Below are 18556 nucleotides of genomic sequence, written 5' to 3'. Positions count from 1 at the left end.
TGCTGCCTGTCCCATAGCAGAGACATCACTAGCAGTCCAGCCTCAGAGTAAATAAATCAAATACAATGAACAAAAATGAAAGGTTCCAGCTGTGGTGGTTCAAGCCTATGATCCCATCCTTGCCATGAGTTCAAGGTCAGCCTGAGCTACAGTTTCAGGCTAGTCTGGGCTAGAGAGCAAGACCTTTCTAAAACACACAAAGAAAAATCCAAGCCTAAAACTTTCCACACCTATAAGGTGGCATTTGAATGTCAACAAAGAGAAGAAAGTGCTCAGGGGCTCAAGGGCTCTTAATCTCCATAACAAGCATCTGGGGGATTTGCCACAGCAATTTTCTTCTACTTCTCCAGTACTGAGATTGAACCCACCTGCCACTGAGCCACATCCCAGCCTTTCTAAAAACAAGGTCTCCAAGTTAAGTCTACAAGGACAACGTTAACTTCTTGCATCAGCCTCCACTGTAGCTGGGATCAAAGGGTTCTGTCACTTCTGGTTTAGTAATTCTGATCCAATAACTGAAAATTAATCGAACAAAACAAACATTTAAACAAAAAAAACCCACCTGGGTATAGATAAAACAAACAAAAATAGAGTCTTACTCTCCATTTTTCCTACCTCTGTCAAGACTACAAGCAACTTATTCAGTTCCAGCTTTGGAGTCTCTACATGATTTGCTAAAATGATTGGGTCAAAGCTAGGAATTCCATTTAAAAAAAAAAAAAGTGCTGGACGACTTGCCTGCCCCCTGGGATGCTGGCTCTTTTCCCAGCAAACTCCTTTTCCATGGCCACTCACCCCCTTCTGAAGTGAGGGAGATGTTTTGAATTAGAGCAAGAAGGGTGAAGCAGCTGTTGGCAGGGCTTTACCTGCACACAACTCTGTGTATGTTGCTGTGGGATAGCTACATGCTGGGTTAGGAGACCCTAAACATAGTGAAGTGGAAAAAATCAGATCCTCACCTGGTCTTCAGGTTCCCATCCCCAGAACACACAAAGAAGAGGAGAGAGAGAACACCCTGCAATGTTGTCTTCTGGTTTCCATAAGTATACCAAGGCATGGAACACACACACATTACACACACCACACATCACACACACAGACACCACATAAACTATTACACACACCACACCCATCATACACCACACACATATCACATACACACACATTACACACATACAGCACACACACCACACTCATACATACACAGCAATAACAAATACAAAATATTCCATTGAGCCCTACTTATAACCCTACCACCAAAACTCTTAACTTCTTCTTGGGCTTCCCAAAAGTACATGAACACCTACACAAGCTCCCAGAAGGATTTGGTTTAGGTAGTTTGTTTACAAGACAGCCTCATGCTGTGGAGCTCAGACCCACTTTGAACTCACCACCCACATTCTTCCTTGGGCCCCTGAATGCAGGATTACAGCCACCTGACCGTTGTTTCATTTCCCTTAATAGAATTTGCTTATTATTTATTTTAAGTCTTTTTAGGCTTACAGAAAACCAACATAAAATACAACATTCTGCTAGGCACAGTGGCACTGCCTGTAAGCTCAGCACTCAGAGAGGCAGAGGCAGGCAGATCTCTGAGTTTGAAGACAGTCTGGTCTACAAAACAAATCCAGGACAGCCAAGGCTGCTACACAGAGAAACCATATCTTGAAACAAAACAAAACAAAACAAAACAACAACAACAAAAAAAAAAAAAAAAAAAAAGGAAAAGAAAAAAAATCACCTTGCTGTTTGTCTTGTTCTAGGGCCTCACAGTTTTTGTTTTCTCTGTGCTAATGTGTGCATGTTTTTGGGAGTGTGCATGTGTGTGTCTGTGGAGGCCTCATTTGCTCCTTTGGAGACAGGATTATTCACTCATGAAACCTGGAGCTCACCTATTTGGTGAGACTGGCTGGCCAGTGAGCCCCTGGGATCCTCCTGTTTTGCTTCCCCAGTATTGGTATTACAGGCATGTGCTGCTGGGCCAAGCTTGGGTTTTTACCCTTGAATGCTAAGCATTTTACCAACAGAGCATCTCCCCAACCTGCCTTTTGTCTTCTTGAAGAACAGAACTGTTGAGAGAGAGTTACTTTAAGTAGAAGTTTATTTAACAAATACATAAACCCCAAAAAGAGATGAAAAGTGCATTGTTCCAAGGTAGTAGGGCAGCAGCACACTGAGTTCCACATTTGAGATTTTTAAAGGAGTTTTTATGAATATAAGATGAGTGTCTCTCATAGCTGGCAAAAGATGAACCTTTCCCCTCCCAAATAAGGGTAGGTAAGATTTCTCTTGTATTTATGTCTTCCCATGATCCTCTAGAAAAACTCACTAGAGGAGAATGCAGACCTTTGTTAGTATATGTCTGTGGTGGGTGGGAGAGTCCCCCGGTGCCTTAGTTTCTGATACGGTGGCAACAACCTATCTGCAGCTTCAAGGACGCGTAGCCACGAAGAGGCATTCTGACCAACAGCTTCCAAGATGCAGCAGCACTTTAGTAACTTTCTCAATTTCCTCTAATTTGTCTCCTTTATGAGATGTTCAAAGTCCTGGAGCAAGCTCATGGTCGTCAATCAGTTAAGAAAATTGATGCTTTATCATGGAAGTTGGGGCCAGAGTTTTACAATATATAGGCTGACTGCACAAACAGGAAGCAGGGCTCTGAAGGACCTACTCCCAGCTCCACCACTCATGTCCCTCTTCTATCTGCGAGTCTCCCCTGTCCTCCCCAACCTAAACACTGATTTTATTTTTTTATTGTTAATATTTCAAAATTTGCAGTATAATTAGAATCATATAATACACAACTGTTTTAGATTGGCTTCTTTCACTTAATAGTCATTAAGTTTTTTTCTCTGTGCCTTTTTCAGAATTTTTTTGTTTTGTTTGTTTTTTGATACAGTTTCTCTGTGTAGCTCTGGTTGTCCAGGAACTTGCTTTGTAAACCAGGCTGGCCTTGAACTCAGAGATCCGCCTGCCTGTGATTTTTTTTTTTTTTTTTTTTTTTTTTAAACAGAGTCTCAGTGTGGCCCTGGCTGGGCTGTTACTATGTAGACCAGGCTATCCTGGAACTTACAGAGATCCACCTGCATCTGCTTCCCATGTGCTGGGATTAAAGGCATATGCCACCATTTCTAGTCCATCGCCATGTCTTTTTTCGCTTAATACATCATGTTTCTCTTTAGCACTCAATATTCCACTGCATAGATGTACCACAGTTTATCTATTCTCCTATGGAAGAACATTTTATGGAGCGAAAGAGTTGGCTTGGCAGGTAAGAGCTTTGGCTGATCAAACATGGGGACCTGAGTTTTTGTCCCAGCACACATGTAAAGAGACCACATGTGCCTGCAAACCTAGTGCCATGGGGGAGCGGAAACAGTGTCATTTGGGCTTGCAGGTGACTGAATAGCTCCAGGTTCAGTAAGAGGTCAGGAATAAGGCTAGATGAGGGCACACAATATATACTCTCCTGGTCTCCATACCTGCCCTGCATATCTGCTCACACATGTATATGCATCTACTACACACACACACACACACACACACACACACACACACACACTCATACATACTGCACTCACACACACATACATACACCCTCACACCATATCCACCCACATCATCACCCACACCCACACCCACACACTCACACCCACACCCAATAAATACATTTTCCAAAAAGAACATCTTGATTACTTCCTAGTTTTGGCAGTTATGAATAAAACTGTTATAAACATCCATGTGCATGTTTTTGTGTGTACATAAATTTAAAATTCATTTACATAATTACAGAGGCAAGTGACTGTGATTCACACAGTGACACTTCATTTTGTTTCTTGAAAAGTGACTGAATTGGTTGGCATTTTCACCAGCAAAGAATGGGAGTTCAGGCTGTTCCACATCCTTCTCAGTCTTACCAGTTTGGAGAGTTGACCAAATGAGAATTATGCAGTGATGCCTTGTTGTTGTCTGCCTATTTGTGCATTTATTTAGTTTAGTACTGAGGATTGAGCTCAGGACCTAGAACATGCTGGGAGTGTTCCATCACTTAGTTATACCCTGTTACTCATCTTCTTTTTTTCCTTCCTTCCTTCTTCCTTTTTCCCTCTCTCGCTTCCTTTCTTCCTTTCTTCCTTCCTTCCTTCCTTCCTTCCTTCCTTCCTTCCTTCCTTCCTTCTTGTCTTTCTTCCTTTCCTCCCTCTCTCTTATCTTTTTTTCTGGATACAGAGTCCAGGTTCTTATCACACTTGACATATTCAAAGATGACTTTGAGCTCCTGCTCTTCCTGCTTGTATCTCCTGAGTGTGTGCTGCACAGGCATGCACCTTCCTGTCTGGTTTTATGGGAATAGGATCAGAACCCAGGGCTTTATACATACTTTAGGCAAGCCCTGTACCAGCTGAGCTACAGCCCAACCTTTGCTCTTGACCTTTTGATGGTCCTGACTCAGCCTCCAGAGCACCCTGAGTTACATGACACTAGGCCAGGCCCATAGTGTGAATTGCAGTTTGCTAATGACATGTCCTTCTTATGTGTGTTTGCCTTGTGCATAACTACTTTGGATAGGGGCCTGTTCAGATCTTTTGCCCATTTCTCAATATGTAGCTCAAGCTCACCTCAAACTCCTGACCATCCCTCCTCACTGAAATTAGTGCTGGGATTACATACAGGTGTGTGCACCACCATGTCCAATTCTTCTGCTCATTTTACACTGACTGTTTGCTTTTGTATTGCTTTGTATTTTTAAAAATGTTGGGACTGAGGATATTCCTTGGTTGTAGAACACTTACCTAGGTTGTATGAAGTCCTAGTAACACACTCACAGGCATAGTGAGAGATTTTTTTTTTCAGTGAGAGATTTTTATTATACTTTTTGTTTGTTTGTTTAGTTTTGGTTTTAGTTTTTTAGAAACAGAGTTTCTCTGTGTAGCCTTGGCTGTCCTGGAACTCACTACATAGACTGGGCTGGCTCAAACTCAGATATCCACCTGCCTCTGCTGAGTTAAAGGTAAGCACCACCATCATCGGGCTAACATTCTTATTTCTATTTTGCTTTGCATTGTAGAAATCTTCCAAGTCAACCATTATAGATGTAACATATTTCTTCTTTGTAGCTTTGTAATATTTCATAGCACGGTTGGTCCAGTTCATTAAAAATTTACTGTGGATGGCTATTTTTTTAGAAGATTTATTATTTCTTTAAAATTTTATGTGGCGTAGGTGTTTTGTTTGTGTATCACTTTTGTGTTTGCTGCCCTCAGAGGCTAGAAGAGGGCATTGGATGCCCTGGAACTGGAGTTATAGACGATTGTGAGTTCTTCTGTGGGTGCTGGGAATTGAACCCAGGTTCTCTGAAAGAGTAGCAAGTGCTCTTAACCACTGAGCCATCTCTCTAGCTTCCCAGATTTTTATTTTTTTTATGTATGTGTGAGTCTGTCACTACATGCATGCATGTACATGGAGAGACCAGAAGAAAGCATCATATTCTCCTAGAGCTGAAGTTAGAAGACATTGTGTATTCTTGCCTCGGTCTCCAGAGTAGCTGGATTTGCCTGTTCATTCATTTATTTTACATGAGTGATAGAAATTGAACTTAGGTCCTCTGGAAAAGCAGCACATGCTCTTAACTGCTGAGCCGTCTCTCCAGCTCCTATTAATGGTTATTCTTGCTTGGAACTGCCTACTATGCACACTTCTCAATTCTGTCCTAACACCCTGGCAATTCTATTTTCATAGAGAGGAGGCTGCAGGTAGTGGTTTGGAGTTCCAGCTCTGGAGTCAGCCTGAATTTGAAACCCAGCCCTTCATGTTTATGTACCTGATCTCCCTTCATGACCATGTACCACCTGCTCTCCCTGCCCTCACTGTTCCCTTCATAACCATACAGTAATCCATCTAAAGCCACCCATAGAGTTGAAAGAATTACATATTTTGTAAACAAGGACCAAAGGATACCTTCAGGTTCAAGGCCAGATTGTTCTACATTGCTATGTTGAGATAGCTTTGGTTATGTAGTAAGACCCTGTGTCAAGAAAAAAAAAATGAATAAAAGAACTATATAATATAGGGAGCAGACCATGGCTCAAAAATAAATGTCACCTTTTATTGTTACAAGATAGACTTTTTGTGAATTTTCTTGGGGGGTGGGGATGGCACTATCTCTGTAACCAAGGGTGGCCAGGAACTCACTATGTATGTAGCCCAGTCTGGCCTTGAACTGAAAACAGCCTTCCTGCTTTAGACTCCCCAGTGTTGGAATTACAGGTGGTGTGAGATAGATTCTTAGCAGTGGACCTGCCTGAAGGGTCAGTACATTTAAATATATATATTAGCAGCCAGGTATGATGGTGCATACCTTTAACCCCAGCACTCAGGGAGGCAGGGGAGATTGCTGTGAGTTTGAGGCTAGCCTGGTCTACAAAGTGAGCCCAGGACAGCCCAAGGATACACAGAGACCCTGTCTCTAAACACAAAAAAAGAAGAAAAGAAAAAGAAGAGGAGGAGGAGGAGGGAAAAAAGAAAGAATGAATGAAAGAAAGAAAGAAAGAAAAAAGAAAAGAAAAAGAAGCACTGGTTGGTTTTCCGGAAGGCATGTGTCCTTTTCCCAGTTCACAGCGCAGGCAGCTCACGACTGTCTTTGACTCCAGTCCATGGATCTGATGCCCTCATCTGACTTCTATAGGCACTTTATGCACACAGTATATGGTAAGACACATAAGCAGAGCAAGCATAACATAAAAATAAAGAATAAAAAATTAAAATAGATAAAGTGATCTTCCTGCTTTAGACTACAGGCATGCAATCACCAGGCCTAGGCTTCAATAAACCTATCTTCAAAGTTGCCAGGGCAATAGAAACACAGCATCAAGCCCTGATGCCTAAATAGCCTATCATTGGACTTGTCACTCCTCAAAAAGAATGCTGCAGTCTTTACACATCTCAAGGGATTACTTAACATTCTACTTTATTGGAAAGTCATGTGCTATTTTTACACATGTATATACATGTGTATCTTTGTGGGTACATGCATGTGAGTGCAGTTGCCCATAGAGGCCAGAAGAGGGCATTGGATCCCATGGAGCTGGAAGTTACAGGGAGTTGTAAACTGTGGAATATGGATATTGAGACATCAACTTAGATCTGCAAGAGTAGTAGGTATTCTTAACCACCAAGCTATCTCTCCAGCCCCAGGATTTTCAAATATAGGATGTCTCCCTGGGTTCAATCTCTAGTATGACAAAAAATGAGGCATCTTTAAGGGCCCAAAGAAAATTTTCTTAGGGCTGGGGGATGTTGCTCATCTAAGATGCTTTGTCTAAGATACATAAAGTCCTGGACTTGAATGGCTGGGCATGGTGGCACATGCCTATAATCCTAGCACTAGTAGAGGCAGGTGGATCTCTGTGAGTTGAGGTCAGCCTGGTCTACAAAGCAAGTCCAGGACAGCCAAGGCTAAACAGAGAAACCCTGTCTGGGTGGGAGGGATAAGCCCTGGACTTGATCCTGAATAACTGTGTGAAACAAAGCATGATGGCACCCAGGAAGGGAGGAAGCAGGAGAGTCCTAAGTTCATCGCTACATAGTGAATTGGGGCTATCCTGGGCTATATTCCCAGTCTTAAGAAAGAACAAGCAAGCAGTATAGGTTTCTCATGAATGTATGATATCAAAATGTGTGTGTATGAGTGTGCTGGTCTCAGGCTCCCAGAAATCCTCTTGTCTCAGCTTCCACCACACCTTGTTGGAAAGCCATTTTTTAAAATTAAAGATTTGTCTTTAAAAAAAAAAAATGTGTGTGTATGTATAGAGGGCTGGATTCAGGACCTTAGGATGTTTTAGAATTCCTCTCATGATAAAACACAACGACTAAAAGCAAAATGGAGAGGAAAGGGTCTATTTCTCCTTACAACTCTCAGATCACAGCCTGTCACAGAAGAAAGTCAGTGCAGGAACTGGAGCCATAGAATGTTGCTTACTGACTTGCTTTGGGAGCTTTCTTATACAACTCAGGATCACCTGCCCAGAAGTGGCACCACCCACAGCGAGCAGAGCTCTCTCCTTCTCCCCCATCAATTATTAATCAAGAAAATATCCCCACAAACTGCCTACATGCCAATCGGATGGAGGCATTTTTTTTAAATTAAAGTTTCCTCTTCCCAAATGACCCTGGCTTATGTAATTGACAAAAACAGGGACACGGGTTTATCATTGGAGACTGATTCAAGCTGTTTCTCTTATCAATGTATTTAATATCTGTTTAAACAATCATATTCTTTTAAACAAAAGAGTTAAAACAGCACTTATGAGCTCTTGCTAGTGTACCATATGTGACTGGAATATCTGCAGATTTACGAGGTAAATCAGTAACGGCAAAGTCATGTACTATCATGAAAACATCATTTTGGATTTGCGATAATACTAGTAGCACATGACAACACAGGTGATTTGAAAATTTATTATCTTGATAGTTTAGGCTCACAGGTTTTAACATTCTCAAAGGTTTTCCCCAACACAACCTGAAACCATCAATCAGTTTCAAGAGTCTTGGAATGCTCTGCATTTCAGTTTCATGGGTTTGAATGAATCCTGCCCATTAGTGCCCAGCCCTGGCACTGCTCCAAGTTTCCCTGCTAAAGATGACGCAATATCTTGCCCTTCCTCTTGGCGCAGATGGTCCTGCACTTACCCAGGCAATAGCATCTAATTTCACTATTGACTGTACTCCACTTAACTGAATGGATCTTTAAGGTTGAAGACTAGGGATTTTGTCATACCCCTCGAAGTGGTGACCCACAATTTCAAATTCGTCATAGAAATATAAATTCTCCGTGTAAATGTAGGGGACTGCCTCTTTTAACTTCAGGCCTATTTCTCCCCATTCTCCGCAATCTGGTTTATCCCATGGGTGGAGGAGGAAACCAGGTTGAGTGGCTAAGAAGGGAATGGCGTCACCGTGAGATCATGTACACTGAACCTAAGGCCATCGCGGGATGGTTTCCATCATACTATCACGACAGACAATTACAGGAAAGATGAAGGCTCGAGCAGCGCTCAAGCGGGGAAAAGAAGACCGTAAGACACCTGTGCGCCAAGCTGAGCGCGCCGACTGAGGAGAAAACTGAGGCGCGCCCGCCGGTCCGCTAGCCCCGCAGCACGGGGCGGGACTTCCGGAAGCCATTTGCTTGAGTGGCAGGGGGACCGGAAGTGGAGGCGCTTCTGGTTGGTGCTGGGGCCCGAGGAGGGGACGCGCGCCGGAACGGGGCCGTCGGGACCAAGCGAGCGACAGACGCGCAACCCGCCGACGCCGCAGCCGCTGGGGGCCCGCACGGACCCTCTGCCTCTGTGAGTGCATCGCGGGGGCCGTGGAGCCGGGCTTCGGCGTCGCGGGTGGGACGCGCGAGCGAGATGGTATTGTGAGGCCCGGCTCCCCTCCCCCACACTGCCCCTCCCCCGCCGCTCCCGTGCCGTCGCCCAGCAGGCCCTCCGGGGCCCGCGCAGTCTCGTCTGCCCTCCGGCAACCCCGGTCCCGCCCTGCCTGGCGGGTGAGCTGCCCGCGGGTTCCCTGGGCCGGCCTCCTGCTATTGCCTTCTCCCTCCATCCGCGGGGTGGGACCTCTAGGCCCAAGCCTGTGACTGGGTTGTGCTTTTTTGTTTTTTTAACGGATCACGCTCTTTTCCCCTTTTCGTCGAAAACTCTCATTAGAAACTTCTCTGTTGCTTTCGCTAATACGTACGAAAGACCCGTGTCAGGATTCTGAAAGGACTGGTAGAGGCTAGCCTTAAGAGTCACCCACTTCTTTAGGCAAAGAGGATGAGACGTTGGTGATTTGGCCCATGGCTTACCACAGGCTAGGTAGTGGATAGGTTTCTTAGAGATGTGTTTCCCCATCCCTACCCCACCCTCGGCTCCATATCCATTTAGCGGGTCAGAGCCTGTGGTCTACAGGTTTGATTGACTCGAGCCAGAGTGACTCACTCTGCTTTCCATAGCTCCCAGTCCAACGTTGCCTTTCATCATGTATATGAAATATAATCTTAAGAAAGCCCAAAGCTTTAAAGTTTTGGCTTTTCTGAAGAGCGTGGCTATGGACAAAGGAAAGGGCACTTGGACGCTAGGAGCAGGTCCTAGAGCTGCATTTCTACACCTTTAGGTTGGGTGGAGAGAATGGGCCATAGGGAAGAGGTGTGGAGGAAGGAAAAGAGAAAATAAAGGCGTATCTTTGCCTTGGATGGGCCTTGTGTCTGTCTGTAGGTTCCTTCCCTGGGCACATTGTTCTGACTTAAAGGTTGCCTCCTTGTGGGCGAGTAGAGGAGGTAATCGTTGTGCATTAATTTGTTGGCATGGGCATTGATAATAAATTATGGATGTGCTAGATCCTGGGGGCCCGCCCACCAGAGACTGAGGCAAGGTTTTCTGGATGAAGCTTGCCTTCCTCTTTAGGATAACCCTGCCAACTCTGAAGCAAAATGAAAAGCCTCAGGCCTTAATGGAAGCATTCTAAACCTTTTCATTCTCATTTCAAAGGTCTCCCTCAGTTTCTTGGAGCACACACATACAAAATCCAGTTGAGCTTGAGGATTTGTAATTGTTCTGTTGGGAATGGCTTCCACACCATGCATGTATAAAGGCTGGTGCTTTATCGTGGTCTAAATTAAGTGGAAAAGATAGAAAGTTTAAGATTAGGATTGCCTCCTCTTCCTGGAGAATTTTGAAGGACAACAAAAGCTTCTCTGTAAAATAGTTTTTCATGGAAATTTATAGAACTGCCCACCTTTTACCTCCCTCTTGCTAGTTTTTTCATACTCTTAGTTCTTTAATCCCAAGTGCTAGGATTAAAGATGTGTTGCCAACTCTTCTGAGGGTGGCTGTATAGGAAGTTAACTTCTACCTGGTTCAGGAATCCCTGTAATTCAGTTTTGGTTTTGTTTTTTGCAACTTCCATAGGTTATTCTTTGGATGATTCCTGATTCATTCTTCACTTAAATTTTTTTTGTACTTTTTAAAGCATTATTTATTTTCATACATAATATATATATGTATGTATATCGCATGTATGCAGTGTAAACAGAGGCCAGAAGAGCGTGCTAGATCCCCTGAAATTGGAGTCACGGGTGGTTGTAAACCACCATGTGGGTGCTGAGAGTTGAGCCCTAGTTCTCTGCAAGAGCAGCTGGTGCTGCCAGGTGTGGTGGCACGTGCCTGTAATCCCAGCAGTCAGGGAGGCAGAGGCAGGCAGATCTTTGTGAGTTTGAGGCCAGTCTGCCCTACAGAGTGAGTTCCAGGACAGCCAGGACTACACAGAAAGATACTGTCTAAAAAAAAAAAAAAAATTGTATTAGATATGTGTGATGTATGTAGCTTTGTGGCATTATGGGGATGGAACTCAGGTCACTACACTTGTATAGCAAGTGCTTTACCAGCCAACAGCTGAGCCATCTTCCCAGCCTCTTTTTGTTGTAGTAGTAAAGACCACCACAGTTCACATTATCTCACTTGCAAATGGCTACAAGACAGGGTTTCTCTGTGCAGCATCCCTAGCTGGCCTGGAACTCACAGATATTGCCTACCTTTGCCTCTAACGCTGGGATCAAAGGTGTGTGCCACCAACAGCAGGCTTCTTTCTTTCTTTTTCTTTTTTTTTGGGGGGGGGAGATTTAAGGGGGGGTCATAGAAAGATGGCTCAGCAGTTAAGATCACTAGCTGCCCTTCCAGAGGGCCTGGGTTCAAATCCCAGTACACACACATGGCAATTTACAACTGTCTGTAATTCCAGGTTCAGGGGATTTGACAACCTCACACAGACATACATGGAGAAAGAACACCAATGTATAATGTAGTCAATGATTTAGGGAACAAGAGAGTTTTGGAATTTCAAATAATAATTATATTATTTATAATAATATAAATATTATTATATTTATGTCTATTTCCCTATCCATTAATTTTATGAGAATTCTCAAATTTCTGTAGAAAAAAAAATGTGCATCAGTGTTGAGTAAATAACAATTCAATAAAAATTGTCTTGCAGTGTTATCTGAGATTTTTTTTCCATTGTTGTTTCTGCTATTTTTTTTTCTTCTTTTTTTTAATTTTTTTTTTATCAGTTACATTTTATTAACTCTGTATCCCAGCCGTGTCCCGATCCCTCATTCCCTCCCAGTCCCTCCCTCCCTCCCTCATCTCCACCGTGCCCCTTGCCAAGTCCACTGATAGGGGGGACCTCCTCCCCATTCATCTGATCCTGTTTTATCAGGTATCTTCATGATTTCTGTCATTCTCAATGATGCATTCTTTGCCCTAAAGTACTGACTGGCATTCATATTTTTTCTGTTGCATATGAAGAGAATCCCTATGTCTATTTTTCAACAAAGGAAGTATGCATTGGGAATTCTTTATACTAGATGTAAGGACTTATGTTATGGCTGGGAAATTTAAAACAAATAAAAGAGAAAGTCTTGAATTTTAGATACAGATGCAATTCAAGGCATTCACAGGGTTTGAAGATAATGCACAGTAATGTTTTTAAAACATTTGAGAGAGTCTTTGAGAATCTGATGACAATTGCAGACCACTTTATTGTAGCAATTTCATTTACAAGGAAGTCAAAGAGACACCGGTTATTATTCTCTTACGTTTTCATAAACATTATGATGTAACATGTGTTTAGAATAAGAAAGTCAGGACACAGAATTAAAATAGACATGAGCTCAAACCATGAATACTAAATTTCTTCTTTGTTCCTTTTAACAGCAATTCTTCAGTTGAAAACTACATTCTGTTTCTGTATTTTCATGAATGTAATTAATAAACACTCTGCTTATACAAAAAAAAAAGAACACCAATGTAAATAAAATAAAATTTATTAAAAAAAAAAAAAAAGATGGGGTTTCTCTGTGTAGCCCTAGCTGTCCTGGAACTGTTCTCTAGACCAGGCTGTCCTTCAACTGAGAGATCTCCCTGCCTCTGCTGAAATGAAAGTCTGGCCTGGCTAGACTTCTTGATTGTTTCTGGCCAGGCCTAAAAGGAGGAGATAACAGGAGTTTCTGGCTTCGTTTTCCATTCCTGGGTTTAAAAAATGTTACCAAACTGTAGGCTTCTGTGAAATAGTGAAAGTTACTTTGTATTGTTAAATGTTTGGTTTGGCAAAAGAGTACAGGATCCAAGAGTCTGGAGGCACAAGGTCATTTCACTTAGGTACATTGCCTTTCTATTCATGGTTGATGGGACTATCTAGTTTGGAATGCTTCTCAGTCTTCTCCCAGTTATAACTGCCTTTTAACTTTAGGCAAGTGAATTTTGTTCCTCAGTTTCTCCTTCCATGTCCCTTTGTTCTGCCTGGGAAGAAAACTGGAACATATGACTATGTAATAATACCTGTGATCTCAGCATCTGGAAAGCAGAACAGGTACTGCAACAAGTCAGGACAGCCAGCACCATGCTGGGAGACCCTCGAAACAATAAAAGATGGGATTCAGATGTGCTTTGCACAATGTTCAGAGTGATCCTTAAAAATAAATGAAGCAGATTAGTAAACTTATGCGCATGCACTCTGTTTCTAAATAAAACAGCACACTGTTCAAGAGTAATAGGCTGGGTACTAGGTCGATGGCTCAGTGCTTGCTACCAAGGCTGACTATCTTTTGACTCCAGGACCTTTGTGGTGCAAGAACAGAACTGACTACCTCAAGCTGATCTTTGACTGCCACACACTGACTATGCACACACTACAATTAAATGTGATTTGTAAAAAAATGTAAAAAAGAGTGATGGGGCCGGGTGTGCTAGTACACTCCTATAATCGTAGCACTCAGGGAGGCAGAGGCAGAGGCAGGTGGATCTCGTGAGTTTAAGGCCAGCCTGGTCTACAAAGCAAGTTCAGAACAGCCAAGGCTACACAAGAGAAACCCTGCCTTGAAAAACCAAGTGAAAAAAAGAGAGTGATGGACCTTGGTTTGGAATAGATTAAGGCTGGAAGTGATAGCTTGGTGATATTGTGATCATCCAGCATGTGAGGTTCTGGGTTCACTCCCCAGTGCCACAAAAATGGAACAAGCCCACCATCCAAGAAACAGCAGTAATAAGCTGAACATTCCTGATTCAGAAAACGAATACTCCAAAATCTGGATGATTTATTTATTTATTTTTTTTTGGGTGAAATCACATGGTATCTATCACAAGTGGAAAATCCCAAGTGTGACTTCACATCTTCATATGATGGATCCTAGTGAACCGGTAGACACGCTAACAGTATTGAATAGTTATTTTTAGGTCTGTTGGTGTACCTGAAATATAAGTGAATCTGGAACCTGGTGTTTACACATGGTCCCATTTCCAAGGTATCTCATGTGTACGCAAATATCAGCCCCCTCCCCCCATGCAAAGCACTCTGGTTCTGAGCTTATCAGAGATCCACAACCTGTATATGACTTCTGTTTCAGATTGTACCTTTTCTGCTTAACAGTTTTGCAATAGAACAGATTCCTTAGATATCTTTGACCTTCAGTTTTTGTTTCTGTTTTTTGAGGCATGGTCTCCGGGTAGCCCTGGCTATACTGGAATTTACTAAACACACCAAGCTGCCCTTGAACTTACAGATCTGCCTGTCTCCTCCACCTCTTGACTGCTGGGATTAGCACTCATAGAATAGGGTCTTGTAACTAGTTAGCTCTCCCCCCACCTCCCCATCCAGCCAGGGTTTCTCTGTGTGACAGCCCTGGCTGTCCTGTCTTTGTAGATTAGGCTGGCCTCTGTCTGCCTCTGCCCCTGCAGGGATTAAAGGCGCGTGCTACTGTGCCCGGCTAAAATAGTAAGTTTTAATAAGTGTTAATTGTAAATTGTTTTATATAGATGGTTGCCTGATGAGTGAGTTCAGAAAACCCATATCTACATTAAACTATATAGCTAAAGTTTATACAGGCCTGTTGTCTTGTGAGTGGATGATGCTATATTTACCCAGTACATAAAATTAATATTTGGAATTTAAGAAGAGAAAATATTTTTTTAATTTAAAAAAGAAAAAAAATAGCCTTGTATAATGACGTACACCTATAATTTCAGCATTTGGGAGGATGAGGCAGTGAGGCAGGATGGTGAGTTTTAGACTAGCCTGGATAATGTGACAATGACCTTGACTCAAAACCCATGAAATTTGACTGGTTAACATATCAACAGTAATTCACATATTTAATTAATACACAGATGTCTGTTTGGCTGCATCTTAAATTACTCTGATGTATTTGAGTGTATTCGGACCTTACAGCCCTTGTTTAACTTTTAAAAATTTTTATTTTATTTTATGTGCCTTGGTGTTTTGCCTGCATTCATGTCTGTGTAAAGGTGTCAGATCCTCTGAAACTGGAGATACAGTTATTAGCTGCCACATAGGTGCTGGGAATTGAATATGGGTCCTCTGGAAGAGCAGTGCTCTTAACCACTTAGCCATGTTCCCAGCCTGTCTTGATTAACTTTTATTCAGTGTGATTTAATTTAAGTTTTGTTTTTGTTTTTTGTTGCATATCTACCAAGCCTTTATATCTCCATTAAAAGAAGTGTGCTTTGTGGGAAGATTATCTTAGTTTGTCCCATATTTTAGTATGTCTGTTTGAAAAACAACAGTTAATGAGTGGAAAATGGTACTATGTGTTGTTATATGTATTTCTTTTTTGAGATGTGGGGTCTGTATAGCCAAGGTACCCTCAAGCTGCCCCCACACCCAGAAGACAATACTTCTTATTTTTATTTTGTGGGTGCATTCTTGTTTATGTGTGATATTAATGTACTTTTTGTCTGTGAGAATGTAGGCGTGCACATGCCACAGTTCTGTGGAAGTCTGAGGACAACCTTTGGAAGCTAGTCCTAGCCTTTTTACTTTGAGGCAGGGTCTCTTCAATGCTGCATAAACGAGGCTAGCTGGCTCTGGAGATGTTCCTATTTCTACCTCCCCCTCCCCATAAAGATAAGCTTGTCTCAGGTTAGACTTGCATGGCAAGTGCTTTTACCCACTGACTGATTCCCACTCCAGAATGATGATACCTTTATCTTTTTCTTGAGACAGGGTTTCTCTGTGTAGCTTTGGCTGTCCTGGAACTTGCTCTGTAGACCAGACTGTCCTTAAACTCACAAAGATCCACCTGCTTCTGCCTTCCCAAGTGCTGGGATTAAAGGTGTGTGCCTGGTTTAGAATGCTACTTTTTAATTACCTTGCCCTCTCTGGTTTCTCTCTATAGCCCTGGCTGTCCTGAACAGGCTCCGCAGACTAGGCTGCCTCAAACTCAGATCTGCCTGCTTCTTCCTCAAGTGCTGGGATTAAAGGCTCTCGGCTTTAATTAACATTTTTACTATGCATCAAAGCAAATTTATGTTTTGTTTGTTTGGTTTTGGTTTTTTGAGCAGGGTTTCTTGTGTAGTTGTGGCTGTCCTGGACACTCTGTAGATCAGGCTGGCCTCCAACTCACAGAGCTCTGCCTGCCTCTGCCTCCCCAAGTGCTAGGATTATAGGTGTACACCGCTGTGCCTGGCTGCAAATTTATTTTAAATATATTAAAATGATATGTTAATCTTTTCATCTAAAGAATTGGCAAAGAGCATCATATAACAATCACATATGTGCAGTAGTCTAGTTCTGTGTGTTTATGAATGGGTGTTTAAGGACAATTCTGAATTATGACAGAATCTTAGATAAAGCATTAAAAAAGTCAGGTCTGGCTGGGCAGTGGTGTCGCACACCTTGCCTTTAGTCCCAGCACTTGGGAGGCAGAGGCAGGTAAAGCTCTGTGAGTTGGAGGCCAGCTTGGTCTACATAGCTCCAGGACAGCCAGGGCTACATGATGAAACCCAGTGGGTGGTTGGGGTAGGGAGTAAGGTCTAAATTGCTGATGGGTATCTACCATGCTGGTTTTTAAGAACATCTGAACTTACAAATCAACTATAAAATATAAGATGTATTATTTACTTTTACTTAATATCATATATAAACCTCACTAAAATACTTTTCAGTAGTAAAGACATAAGTAATTCTATAAATTGGCATCCAGAATGGCATAGACAGTTGAATCCTAGTGTATAGGCATTGCCTGTAACTGGCTAGTGAAGACAAATTGGAACACAGTGTAAGACTTTTACTTGGTTTTGAGAGAGTTTCTCCAGTGACAGTGACTGTTCTCATCTTTGGTGTGTGTGTTTTCTTTTTGTTTGTTTTGAGATAGGATCTTGCTCACTGGATAGCTTGGAACTCACTATGTAGACCAGGTGGCCTCAAACTCACAGAGATCCACCTGCCTCTACCTCCTGAATGTTGGAAGCCACTATGTTTGGCTTTGTTTTTGAGAGTGGGTCTAATGTATTCCACACTGGCCTTGAACTCATTATGTAGCTACAGTTGACCTTGAATATCTGATCTCCCTGTTACTTCCAGAGTGCTAGGCTTGTGGGCACACACTTAATTTAGTATGGTGCTAGGAATTGAAATCAGGGCTTCAGGTATGGCTAGGCAAGTCATGCTACTAACCAGACTTTATCCCTATCTCCTAACTTTTGGTGTGTGTCTGTGTGTCTGCCTGTGTCTGTCTGTGTGTTCATATATATATATATATATAGTACATGTGGAGGTCAGACATCAAACTTTAGGTGTTCTTCAGTTACTATTAACCATTGCCCTCTTTTGTTTTTCTGTTGGTGGTGGTGGTAGGTTGTTTGTTTTGGTTTGTTTTCGTTTTGAGACAGGATCTTAATATGTAACCCAGGCCTACCTGGAGCTTGCTGTGTAGAGCAAGCTGTCTTAGAGATACACTTGCTTCTGTCTCCCAAATTCTGGGATTAAGGCATGTGTCACCACACCTTGGGTGTTGTTACTCAGTTTCTGTTCATGATTTTTATGAGACAGTATGTGGTCTCTCAATAACCAGGTGCTCCAGATTAGGCTATGCTGGCCATCCTCCTTGCCAGTTAGCTCCAGTATCTATCTGTCTCCAGAGCTAAGATTATTAGCATACACTATCATACCTGGCTCTTTCTTTTTTTTAACTTTTTTTAAAATTATTTATTACATATACAATGTTCTGTCTGCATGTACACCTGCATGCCAGAAGAGGGAACCAAATCTCACTATAGATGGTTGTGAGCCACCATGTGGTTGCTGGGAATTGAACTCAGGACCTTTGGAAGAGCTCAACCTCTGAGCCATCTCTCCAGCCCTTAACTTTTTTTTTTTTTTTTTTAAACAAGAATACTGGGGCTTGAATTTGAATATTTGCATCCTCCCCAGTTTTGTCTTATTGGTGCTTTAAGTACTTGTGATTTTTCTTTTTTTCTCGACAGGGTTTCTCTGTGTAGCCCTGGCTGTCCTGGACTCACAGCAACCCGCCTTCCTCTGCCTCCCTGAGTGCTGGGATTACAGGCATGTGTCACCATGCCCAACTTTGTGTGGTGTTTTAGGAGCTACTTGGTTCTGATTGTTGCTGTAGTCATTTTTAGTTAAATATATTTTATGTATATGGGTGTTTTGCCTGAGGGGTGTGTGTGTGTGTGTGTGTGTGTGTGTGTGTGTGTGTGTGTGTGTG

General features: G+C 42.4%; 1 protein-coding gene across 2 annotated transcripts in view; it reads left to right on the top strand.

The window, feature by feature from the left end:
• The first annotated feature begins 9200 nt into the window (after positions 1-9200).
• Pafah1b2 (platelet activating factor acetylhydrolase 1b catalytic subunit 2) overlaps positions 9201-18556 on the top strand; it is a 24515-nt gene continuing 15159 nt past the window's right edge. Inside the window, exon 1 of one of the 2 annotated variants that reach the window (XM_055622094.1) lies at positions 9201-9341. The gene's annotated coding sequence lies outside the window, so the exon portion shown is untranslated. The other variant, XM_055622093.1, reaches the window with a different exon arrangement.

Source organism: Psammomys obesus, unplaced genomic scaffold (assembly GCF_907164565.1).
Source record: "Psammomys obesus unplaced genomic scaffold, mPsaObe1.curated_primary_1811, whole genome shotgun sequence".
NCBI lineage: Eukaryota > Metazoa > Chordata > Mammalia > Rodentia > Muridae > Psammomys > Psammomys obesus.
This window is presented reverse-complemented; position numbering and strand designations above follow the sequence as displayed.